Source organism: Sorex araneus, chromosome 2 (genome assembly GCF_027595985.1).
Source record: "Sorex araneus isolate mSorAra2 chromosome 2, mSorAra2.pri, whole genome shotgun sequence".
Classification (NCBI taxonomy): domain Eukaryota; kingdom Metazoa; phylum Chordata; class Mammalia; order Eulipotyphla; family Soricidae; genus Sorex; species Sorex araneus.
The window spans coordinates 188,739,495-188,752,392 of record NC_073303.1 but is presented as its reverse complement, the minus strand read 5'-3'; the positions used below and the strand labels follow the sequence as shown (position 1 = coordinate 188,752,392).

General features: G+C 38.8%; 1 pseudogene; it reads left to right on the top strand.

Moving 5' to 3' along the window:
- The window catches only part of LOC129401721 (basic proline-rich protein-like), a 291,942-nt pseudogene that overhangs the window by 96,389 nt on the left and 182,655 nt on the right, over nucleotides 1–12,898 (top strand).

Here is a 12,898-nt window from a genome sequence, read left to right as displayed (position 1 = left end):
CCTTAGTTTTTTCTATGTGTCCAACTCTCTGTTGACCAGTAGGAAGGGTACAATGACATATTAAAATGACTATTTCAGGGATCTAATAGATAATACAGCAGATAGGGTGCTTGCCTTGGCTGATTCTGGTTCAATCCTCTGCACTCCATATGGTTCCCTGTAATGTGTCTCTCAAGTTGACAGATAGGGGTGAAATGAGGGTCAGGATGGGGATGGAATCTGGAAACACTGGTGGAGGGAAGTTGACACTGGCGGAGAATTTGATATTGAGTTGTTGTATACCTAACACTCAACTATCAGGAACTATGTAAATCATTGTTCTTCAACTTAAAAAAATAATATATATATATATAAAATCTTAAGATACAAAGTAAAGATTGATGTACATAAATAGATTGCCATCACATCAAACATATGTTCTTACTGTATTGATATAAAATTAGAAACTAAAGAAAAAAGTTTAAAAAACAGAAGTATGGGCGCCCCGCTTCCCGCCGCCTGGACTCCCCGAGACCTTCCAGCCGCCCCAGCCCGTGTCCTCTGCGCCCCGGCTCCTCCCCGGGCCCCCTAACTGCGGCCCGCCCTCGCAGGTACCTTCCCGGACCCTCGGCCACGCCCTCCCGCGCCCCGCTTCCCGCCGCCTGGACTCCCCGAGACCTTCCAGCCGCCCCAGCCCGTGTCCTCTGCACCCCGGCTCCTCCCCGGGCCCCCTAACTGCGGCCCGCCCTCGCAGGAAGACACTGGGGGCGTGTCCTGTATGTTAGTGGGCGTGGTCTAAAAGTGGGCGTGGCCTCCTCTCAGAGTGGCCAACGCTAACGCGGCCGCAGTTATTCTTTGTTACCTCAGCTCAATCAGTACTTGTATGTTTTTAAAAATTCACTTTTGCGATCTCTAACACACAAAATAGCCATTAGCTTAGTCTGACACTATAAAAGCTCTCAGTTAATAAGGGAAGTTTAGCACGATCAGAAAAACCTCTTTCCACAAGAAGGAAAAAGGAACAAATAACTACAGAGCTCCAACTCTATACTTCCGTAACAATATGAAGAAGCAGCGAAAATCCCCTCCACCAAGAGAGGGAGAAGAAAAAATTCCAGAAACATCAATGGGGGCTACTCACATCTATGACCTCTCAGATAAACAATTTAGAGAGGAGATCTGGAGGAGAGTCGACCTACTCCAAGCAACCATGGAACAGACATCCAATAAACTAAGGGAGGAGATGAATCAAGCGCTGGAACGGTCTACCAAGAAAATTCAGGAAGAAATGAGAGCAGAAATGAGAGCAGAAATTTCAAATCTTCGAACGGAAATCTCACAAATAAAGGAATCGGTAGATGAAATAAAAATCTCACTAGATGCCCTCAACAGTAGAATGACTACAGCTGAAGAAAGAATGAGCGACCTCGAAGATGAGCTGCAGAAAACTTATAGACAACAACAAATCATGGCCAAAGACCTCAAAATGGCTATAGAGCGAATCAGAGCCCTGGGGGATGACTTCAAAAGAAACAACATAAGAATCATTGGAGTACCAGAACCACAGGGAAGTAACCCCAATGAAAAAAACACAGTCAAAGACATCATTGCTAAGAAATTCCCAGAGCTGGAGAAGGCAGGCATCCAGATACAAGGAGTCCGAAGAGTACCAGCAAAAAGAGACCCGAATAAAAAGACTCCAAGGCATATCATAGTCAGAATGACGGATGCTATGGATAGAGACACAATTCTGCAAGCAGCAAGGTCAAAGAAGGAAATTACATACAAAGGAGCACCCCTCAGATTTACAGCAGACCTGTCAGAGGAAACCCTCCGAGCCCGAAGACAATGGTGGGACATAGTGAAAAGACTCAACGAAATGAATGCCTCACCAAGAATACTTTATCCAGCTAAACTCTCACTCAAACTCGAAGGAACCATACACTACTTCTCGGATAAACAACAGCTCAGGTCCTTCATAGACTCAAAACCAAACTTGAAAGAAGGTCTAAAGGGGCTACTGTAAGACAAGGTGGAGCCACATAAAAACAACAAACACCAGAGAAATATGACACAAAATCCTATCACAATAATCTCTCTCAACGTCAACGGCCTAAATGCACCCATCAAGAGACACAGAGTGGCAAAATGGATCCAGAAATTAAACCCATCATTCTGCTGCCTGCAAGAAACACACCTGAACAAACAGAGTAAACATAGACTCAAAGTCAAAGGATGGAAAACAATCCTGCAAGCAAACAACCCCCGTAAAAAAGCTGGAGTGGCCATCCTAATATCCGACAACATAGATTTCAGGTTGAAAAAGATTAAAAGGGACAGCGAAGGTCATTTTCTGTTTATCAAGGGATATGTTCAACAGGAAGAAATCACACTCTTAAACATATATGCACCTAATGAGCGACCAGCTAAATATTTAAAACAACTCCTAGCAGACTTCAAAGAGGACATCACTAACAGCACAATAGTAGTCGGAGACTTCAATATGGCCTTATCGCCTCTAGATAGATCGACAAGAACAAAACTCAACAAGGAAACACTGACTCTGAAAGAAGAAATTGAAGAGAGAGGCCTAATAGACCTATACAGGGCCTTACACCCCCAAAAGAAAGAATACACATTCTTTTCCAGTGCACACGGAACATTTTCTAAAATAGACCATGTACTGGGCCCCAGAACATACCTCAATCGAATCGGAAAAATAGAAATTGTATCAACCATCTTTTCAGACCACGATGCGCTGAAGATAGAAGCTAACCACTCACTGACACGGAGAATCAAGTCAAACACTTGGAAATTAAACAATTCAATGTTGAACAATGAGTGGGTCAGGAAGGAAATCAAGGAAGAAATCAAAAAAATACTTAGAAACAAATGAGAATGAAGACACGAGCTGCCAAAACCTATGGGACGCAGCTAAAGCCGTGTTAAGGGGAAAATTTATAGCTCTCCAAGCATTCCTCAGGAAGGAAGAAAGGGCCCACATAGACAGCTTGACTTCACGACTCAAGACCTTAGAAAAGGACCAGAAAAGGGAACCCAAACCAGATCGAAGGAAAGAAATAATAAAAATTAGAGCAGAAATTAATGACATGGAAACCAAAAAGACAATCCGAAAGATCAATGAAACAAAGAGCTGGTTCTTCGAGAAAATAAACAAGATTGATAAACCGCTAGCAAGACTCACAAAGAAAGAAAGAGAAAGAACCCTAATAAATCGAATCAGAAATGAAAAGGGGGACATCATAACAGAAACCAGTGAGATTCAAAAGATCATTAGAGACTACTTCGAAAGTCTATATGCCACAAAGCAGGAGAACCTAAAAGAAATGGATGGATTCCTCGATTCTTACAATCTCCCAAGACTGAACAAAGAAGACTTGGAATACCTGAATAGACCCATCAATGTTAAGGAAATTGAAGCTGTGATTAAAAACCTCCCCAAAAACAAAAGCCCAGGCCCAGATGGCTTCACTGGCGAATTCTTCCAAACATTTAAAGAAGACCTGCTGCCTGTTTTCCTCAAACTTTTCCAGGAAATTGAAAAAACAGGAAATCTCCCAAACAGTTTCTATGAAGCACACATCTCCCTAATACCAAAAGCAAACAAAGACACCACTAAGAAAGAAAATTACAGACCAATTTCCCTGATGAACACCGATGCGAAGATCCTCAACAAAATACTGGCAAATAGGATCCAACAACTCATCAAAAAGATCATACATCACGACCAAGTGGGATTCATCCCAGGGATGCAAGGATGGTTTAAGATTCGGAAATCAATCAACATAATCCAGCATATCAACAAAAGTAAAGATAAAAACCATATGATCATATCAATAGATGCAGAGAAAGCATTTGACAAGATCCAACATCCTTTCATGATGAAAACCCTCGCCAAAATGGGGTTTGGAGGAACTTTCCTCAAGATAGTCGAAGCCATCTATCACAAGCCTACGGCAAGCATTATCCTCAACGGGGAAAAACTAAGGGCCTTTCCTCTGAGATCAGGCACAAGACAAGGATGCCCACTCTCACCACTCCTCTTCAATATAGTACTGGAAGTACTTGCGATAGCTATTAGACAAGAAAAAGAGATTAAGGGCATCCAGATAGGAAGGGAAGAAATCAAACTCTCACTATTTGCAGACGACATGATACTATATCTAGAGAAGCCTAAAACCTCTACTAAGAAACTCTTAGAAACAATAGACTTATACAGTAAAGTTGCAGGCTACAAAATCAATACCCAAAAATCCATGGCCTTCATATATGCAAACAATGAGGCAGAGGAAAGGGACATGAAAAAAGCAATCCCATTCACAATCGTGCCCCAGAAAATCAAGTACCTCGGAATCAGCTTAACCAAGGAAGTAAAAGACCTTTACAAAGAAAACTACATAACGCTACTCCATGAAATCAAAGAGGACATGAGGAAATGGAAACATATACCCTGCTCGTGGATAGGGAGAATCAATGTTGTCAAATGGCAATACTCCCTAAAGCATTATACAGATTCAATGCGATCCCTATAAATATACCCATGACACTCTTCAAAGAAATGGATCAAGCAATCCTAAAATTCATATGGAATAACAAACGTCCAAGGATAGCTAAAACAATTCTTGGGAAAAAGATGATGGGAGGCATCACCATCCCCAACCTCAAACTTTACTACAAAGCAGTAACAATTAAAACAGCATGGTACTGGAACAAAGGCAGAGCCGTAGACCAATGGAACAGGGTGGAATATCCCTACACACAACCCCAAATGTATGACCATCTAATCTTTGATAAGGGAGCAAGAGATGCCGGGCTTTTCAAGAGATATGCACATATCTTTTACTATATTTTGGAATATAAATACACCATGGGAAGCTTGCAAGGCTCTCTCACGAAGGCAATAAACTTTTGGTAGCTTGTCAGGTTCTCCAAGAGGGAAAACAAGGCTATTACAAGAACAAGTTTCCGGAAGCTTGTTTTATAGTCTCTGGATGTTGGCCGTTGGTGGGATTAGAAGGCACCGGGGGCAGTTTGTGGGTGTGGCTGCCAAGCTACTGCAAAATGGGGGGTATGGCTGGAGAAGGCCCAGTCCCAATATGAGCAGGCTTGGAGATCTCAGTCCCGGGTCCCGGACACCTGGGTTCCTCTGGATAGGTCGATAGTAATATTCAAAGTAAATATTGAAAGTAAAATTCAAAATTCCTCGAAACAAATTAAAATGAGAGTAAATATGTGAAAATATCTGAATGTAATGGAAACAACATGAATGTTTATATCTACATCAGTTTATCTCTAGAAAAATAACATCACAAATAAAATTTCTGCAGAAATAACTGACATAGACACAAAAGAATTAAGATTCAGTATGAGTAGATCTGTTTCAGAATACCTTTATCCGTGAACCTGCGATGTATATCAATTTACTTTGTCTTCTTTCTTTTCTTTTCTTTTATCAGGTAACTATATTTCTCTTAATAAAAGTATTTTACTCTTTTGTTAACCTATCCCCAGGTATTTGATGTTATGAGACAAAGTTGTGAATGGGATTGTTTCCTTTATTTTCCTTTATTCAATTTTATTGTTTGCATATAGGAATGCCATTGATTTGTACAGGCTCTGCATTATGAACACATGTCTTGTTTCAAAGATTAATTTTTCTTGTACAGTGTTTAAGTGTAAGTATAGTACATGAAAATTGTGGTAGTACTCTATAAATGTGTTACTTCGACTTCTTTTGCAGTCTGGATGCCCTTAATATATCTTTCTTTCCCAATTGCTACAGCAAGGACTTGTAATACTATATTAAACAATAGTGGTAAGAGTCGCAACTGCGTGTTGTGTCTGATTGTTGAAGGATGTTTTTCAGTGTTTCACCATTGAGTCTGATGCTAGCTGCAGGTTTGTGGTAATGGGCTTTAGCTATAAGCAATGAAATTTCTTCAATTCTATTTTATTGCATTTTAAAAATAATAAATGGAAATTGGACCACGTCAAAATCTTCCACTACATCTATTGATCTGATTATATAGTTAATATTTTTCCTTGTATAAATATGATGGATTTTGAATGGAAAAAGGGCTTATGAAGCGAAGAATGCAAGAGATCTCCAGAAGCTGTAAATATCAAGGAAACTTTCCTAGGGCTTTCAGATTTCCTAGGGCTTTCCATGTCCATTGATAGCTAGATTTGGTTCCTTTAAGATGTTTGGATTTGTGACCTCGGAACAGAAATGAAATATGTTTTTGTTTTTGTTGCTAGCTACAGTTCATGATCGTTTGTTTCAGCACCAATAAGAAATCAATACAGAATGATTTCTGTTTAGTTATTCCTAAAGCTCCATTGCTTTGCTTTACCAAGCAGCTTTTAGGAAACTTTAACCTCTGTGGGAAGGGAAAAGGTGAAGTAGAACAGAGATGAAGTAGCCTGGTAGTTTTTCTTGAGAGAGTAATAGCTGTGGTATTGAGGCACTTGTTCTGAGAAGGAGTTCACAGCACAACCTTCTTTTGAACAATAAATCAAATGTTCAGGTTTTCTGTACTTTCCTTTCATACTTCTTTCTCTCTGTCTGTCTGTCTCTCTCTGTGTCTCTATCTCTGTCTCTGTCTCTCAGCAAGTGTGTGTGTGGGGGGGAAGGTAGCCTGCAGTGCTCAGGGCTTTTTTCTGGCTTTGTGCTCAGGGATCACTCCTAGAGATGCTAGTGGGAGCCAATACAAGGTCCTGGAGATCAAACTGTGAGTGAAGCACAAGTAAGGCAAGCCCCTGAATCCCTGAGTTATCTTTCCAACCCCATCTTAACAGATTATTTTTTATTGATGTTAGAAACTTCATATTTCTTTATTATTAATTTACATGGAAATCACTAGACTACAATAGTAAATTCAAAATTAAACTCAATAAGAATATGTATATATTAAGCTTACAGGAGATAAATATATTTATTTGTTCTGAGTAAATTATCACCAGGCATTACATATGAGCCTTGAAAACACCAAACAGACATTGTGTTAAAAAATAATGTACAAAATATCAGTATAATAATCCACACCTTATATTTTGAGATTTCTTAAAGAGGGAATGGACTTTATTTCCTATAGTATAAATATACATAAAGGGATAGAGCCCTGTGTGAAGTTTTATGAATAAGATCAAAAAGGCATGATGTTAGCTTATCTCAGAAAATTTTTAATATTTTAGAAACTAATTATTAAAAAATAAATAATGATGGATGATAGGTCGGAGAGCTAAAACACATGCTTTGTTCATGGGATTCCTGATTAACAGATTCTTGACTGAGTATTAGAAATCTCTAAAGAAACAATCCTCAATGCTTCTCATAATTCTCAACACAAACATTTGCAGCCTAATGTTTTATGAAATTCAATAGATTATCTTATCAACATTAACAGCAAACAAATAGAAGCATTGAGAGAGAACAAGCACATTGTAAAGACAAGTTAACCATATTTTAAGAAGAATAACATAAGTGCAAACCTTCCCTTTAGTGGGATTATTGAGTAACAGCCAATGTGTGTGAGTATAGTTTCCCTGACAGAATTGATCCAGCCCCATTGGGTTGTACACGTACCTGCAACATGACATCGGGCTTTTAAAACAAAGTGAATATGGTCAATATGCAATCTCAGGGGAAAAAATAAGAACAAAACTAAAACAAAAAATAAACAAAACTAAACTGAAACAATAATTATGTTTAATTGAAATGTAAATAATGCTTATCTTGGAGGTTCTGATTATGGGTGCATGACCAGCACCTTTGAATTTTATTCTGAGGCATATCTTAAATGAAACAAAAAATTTCTTAACTGAAAAATAAAGAGTGTTGGGGGAGGGGAAGGTCACCAGGAAAGAGATATACCTGATAACCTTTAATTATCTGTATTGCAAACCAAAAGACCCAAAAGGAGAGAGAGAGAGAGAGAGAGAGAGAGAAGAGAGAGAGAGAGAGAGAGAGACAGAGAGACAGAGAGAGAGAGACAGAGAGACAGAGAGAGAAAGAGATAGAGACAGAGACAGAGACAGAGACAGACAGACAGACAGACAGACAGAGTGAGGAAAAGTGCCTACCATAGAGGCCGGTGGTGGGACAAGCAGAAGGAAAACTGGGATCATTGATGGTGGGAAAAATACACTAGTAAAGGGACAGGTATTGGAACATTGTATGACTGAAATCCAATCATGAACAACTTTGCAAATGTTTTCATCACTGTGATTCAATTGAAAAAATAAATGGAAAAAATAGACCTTGGGATTGCATTATTTTCAAAATTTTATCCTGCTTTGCAGGAACTATGAAAAGTGGTAAGATTTGATCTTAGTACTTCCATGAGGGTCAGAATAGACCATTGGGTATTTACAAAATAAGATAAATTTATCTCCTAATGAATTAATCTCCATAGATTTTAGATGAGGGTAAAAATTGGTCAGGCATAGAAATTGAAAGTAAACAGGAGTACTTAGAAGCTTCTTGTCTTTTTTTCGTAAGAAAAAAAATTTTCTATTTTTGTTTCTCATTTTCAACCAATAGACCTTCATTAAAGCTGAGAGATACAAAATGGTTGCATCAATGTAATATAATTATAAACATCATAAGTCAGCTTAATGACAACTATAATTGCATGTATAATTGTAAATTGATTTGTTTATTAAAATATTATCTGCCCTAAATTCCTCTTATACTTCTATTCATATCTGGTTCACCAAGCATGACTCTCTATTAACACTGAATAGTTTCAAAGAAAATCTTAGAAGGAAAGAAAATTGCAATTCAATAGTTATTGTACTTATCAAATGGTAATCATATATCTTATATGGCATTAATATTACCATATCAATACTTCTATATTTAAAAGAGGCATAGTAAGTATATTACTTAATGTAAAGCTAGAACATAAGTCACACACATTTATTTTTAAGCTATGAAATATAATTTGTAGTACTTAAAATACAGATATTTGAAGCAATAGATGGCAGTATTGTTGCACTTTTCAGGAATATCTTATAAAGGAATTGCTTTTATCCCTCACCCAAAAGCCTTCATTACTTTCTAAAGTTTTATAGGTCAACTTACGAAGGGAATAGAAATGTTAATTTGAAGGTTTACTTTAACTAGACAACTTTGATTTGAATTTCATCTCAGTGAAAAGGACTTTGCTCGGAGAATAACAGGAGTGGGGAATGAATGCTTCCATATCTGGTTCATACCTAGCCTACAAAGACAGGAAGGTTGGGAAAATACCACACAAAATAATTATGGATTCCCCATCTCAACGTTCTTTAATTTATTCAGGTTCCAATGACACTGAATAAAATACACATTTTATAATACTCATTTATCACTTTTACCCCTGCCTTGGACTGAAGCTATAGCATAGCGGGTAGGGCGTTTGCCTTGCATGAGTCCAACCCCGGTTCAATTCCTCCATCTCTCTCTGAAAGCCCGGCAAGCTACCGAGAGTGTCCCACTTGCACGGCAGAGCCTGGCAAGCTCCCTGTGGCGTACTCAATATGCCAAAAACAGTAGCAACAAGCCTCACAACGGAGACGTTACTGGTGCCCGCTCGAGCAACTCAATGAACAACATGATGACAGTGTTACAGTACTACCCCTGCCTTTGAAAGCTCTTTTGGTTCAATATAAGCTTTGATGCTGGGGTAAATGAGACTTCTATTTTCACATAATTTATGAGCTGTAGTCCTACAGCTATTTTTACTTATTTTTGTTTGGGGGCTACACCCAGCTGTACAAGGGCCTACTCCTGGTTCTACACTCAGGAATCACTTTTGTCAGGCTTTGAGGAACATAGGGTGTGCTGGGGATCAAACCAGGGAAGCAGCCTGCGAGGTAAGTACCTTACTGACTATACTATTGCTCTGCCCCCAACTCCCATCGTTGTTTTGTTTTTTTTTAAAGTTTTTATTTTATTGAATCACCGTGAAAAAATACAAAGTTTTCAGGTTTAAGTCTCAGTCATATGATGATTGAACCCCCATCCCTTCACCAGTGCACATGTTCCACCACCAAGAACCCCAAAATTCCCTCCTCCCTCCCACCCACCCCCTACCTAAGTAGCTAATGATCTTCATTTTACTCTCTCTATACTTTGAGTCATTCAATATTTCAATAGAGAACTCACTATTATTGTTTGGAATTTTCCCCCAACAATCAGGCCCACTGAAAAGGCATCATTTAATAATTTCTTTTCATTGCTGAGAATGAAGACTCTATGAGCTCCGGTTTTGGATTTCTGATATTTTAGCTCAGTTCACAGTCTAGATGCATTTCTGTAAGAAGCCACTCTGGGTGCCAAAATAGGTTAGAAGACCTCTGGGATCATAGTCTTTAGGAGCAGAGGGTCCATTTTGCGTTTGGCAGCTCCAGATCTTATCTGGGCCGCAAGTGTGCCGGTGACGCCCGCTTCCCATGATCGCTTGTGAACCACAAAACTGCAAAATTCATACCTCTAGTTGGGAGTCTTAGAAGGTGGCTCTCTCCATGTGGATGTTGCTGCCGCCTCCATTTTCTGTGCAGAAAAACAGAGTGGAGAGGAAAAATCCATCCCCGGGCAGCACGGAGTTGTAGCACAGCTCACAGTCTAGATGCATTTCTGTAAGAAGCTGCTCTGGGTGCCAAAATGGGTTAGAAGACCTCTTGGATCATAGTCTTTAGGAGTAGAGGGTCCGTTTCATGTTCCCATTATTTTTTTCTTTTTTAATGGGTGTTCTTCAATGAACTGCAAAACTTATGAGAAAAGGGAGCGAACTGTATCTTGAATAGCTCTGAAGCAATGTTCAGGAGTTATATGCGGAAAAATTGTTACAGTAAGGCTATAATGAAGGAATCTCTACACTTAGAAGAGGAAGCAAAAAGTAAAAAAAAATGTAATGGGCCATTCTGCTAAATACTTTTTTCTAAAATTTTAGCATTCAGATATGAGTGGGGTAAAGTAGAATGAGATTATACTTTCTTTCGTTGCACCAGAAACAGTGTAAACTAAGGACTGGAGATTGTTCTGCTACATTTGATGAGTTAAATACTCAGATTTCTCTTTCAAAATAAACCCTTTAAGGTTGCACTTTTGTTTTCTGAAAGATCAAAATTCAAATGACATTAATAGCTGAAAAAGAAGGTATCAATTTGATCTCATCAAATTTCTGTTAGGGCTTTAAGAATGCTATAATAAGATGTCTCACTGAGGTGATGAGTTATCAATGCTACTTTTTGTATCTCCAATATAATACTGTAGATTTTATAAATTACCACAAATTAGCAATAAGTGCGGGAGCTAGTTAAGCTCCTCTCTACTCTTTTTAATTAAGACCAACACTCTGAAGAGATTTTCTTTTAAAATATAAAATGTCACCATACAATGCAAAAAAATTAGGATAAAAATTATCTCTTTTATGTTTGTTTTATTACCTGGGCATGTTAAATGATGTAGTTTATTTTTCTGAGTATGAATTTTAACTGTTTTTAATTTTCAATAAGGCTTTTTACATTATATTATAAGTTTTATTCTACAAATTGCTCTTTGAGCTGGCATAGATATTGTAATTAGAATTATCTTATGTGAAAAAAAAAACACAGTTTGAACAAACTGTGGAGCAAGAAGCACCATAAAATAAATAAAGTGGAAATTATGAAAGAGAAGGTCTGTTTGTCTTACTCAAGATCTGATATGTTGAATTTATTTCCTCAGTGACTCACTGATTAATTCAAATATTTAATTAATGTTCAAAAGTCCGGATAAAAATACATATATATTTTTTTGCATTTTCTACAATGTTGTCATGTGAAATAACAATTAATAAGAATTTATATATTCATTATCTATGTATATATTTAAACAAACTACATGATAAAATTCATGTAGTGCAGTAGTGCATGCATGTTCAAAGTAGTGCATGTTTGGGCTATAGTGATATTACCACGGGTAGGACACTAGCTTTGCACTCAGCTCACCTGGGTTTAATCCCAGGCATCCCTGATGATCTTCTAAGCCCTCTGGCAATGATCACTGAGTGCAGAACCAGGAATAAACTGAGCACTGTGGAGTATAACCCCAAAACAAAAACAAAAACACAAAAATATATATCTTAAAGGTGTAAGTACAGTGGGTAGGGCATTTGCCTTGTATGCAGCTGATCTGGGTTTGATCCCCGGCACCCACATGGCCCCTGAATACTCACAGGAGTAATTCCTGAGTACAGAGGCAGGAGGAACCCTTTTTTTCTGGATGTGATTCGAAATGCCTGCCACCTCTCCCCCCAGAAAGGTGAGAAAAAGACCACTTGAGCTTATTATCATCTTTATCTCTCATTCTTGTGATTTTAGGCATCATGGTGAAGCAGTATTATTCTTCATTGCTACAATTACAAACTCTTATTCCATTTTGAGGACTTCTTTATTATTTTTCTATTTGGGTCACACCTGGCGATACATAGGAATTACTCCCAGCGGCTAATGCACTCAGGAATTACTCCTAGTGTGTGGTGGTGGCGGTGCTCGGTGGGCCATATGGGATGCTGGGAATCAAATCCAGGTTGGTCATGTGCAGGAAAACACTCTACCCACTGTGCTATCACTCCAGCCCAGGGACACTTTTTTAAATTTTTAATTTTTTTTATTGAATTGCTGTGAATCAGCCATCACAGCTGCTTCCTCTGGAAGGGAGCATAAATTGAGGCTCCCACAACCATGCCACCAGACTCCACGCCAGAGGCTGTTTCCACTCGGGACACCCCAGAGAGGAGCAGATGAGAGCCCTCCCCACCCCTAGGGACCGAGCCCTGGCAGCTGACCTCCACTACCCAACTGCCGCCATGCTCCAGGCTGCTTTCCACATGCTCAGGCTGAGCCTTACGCATGAGTTAACATATTCCTG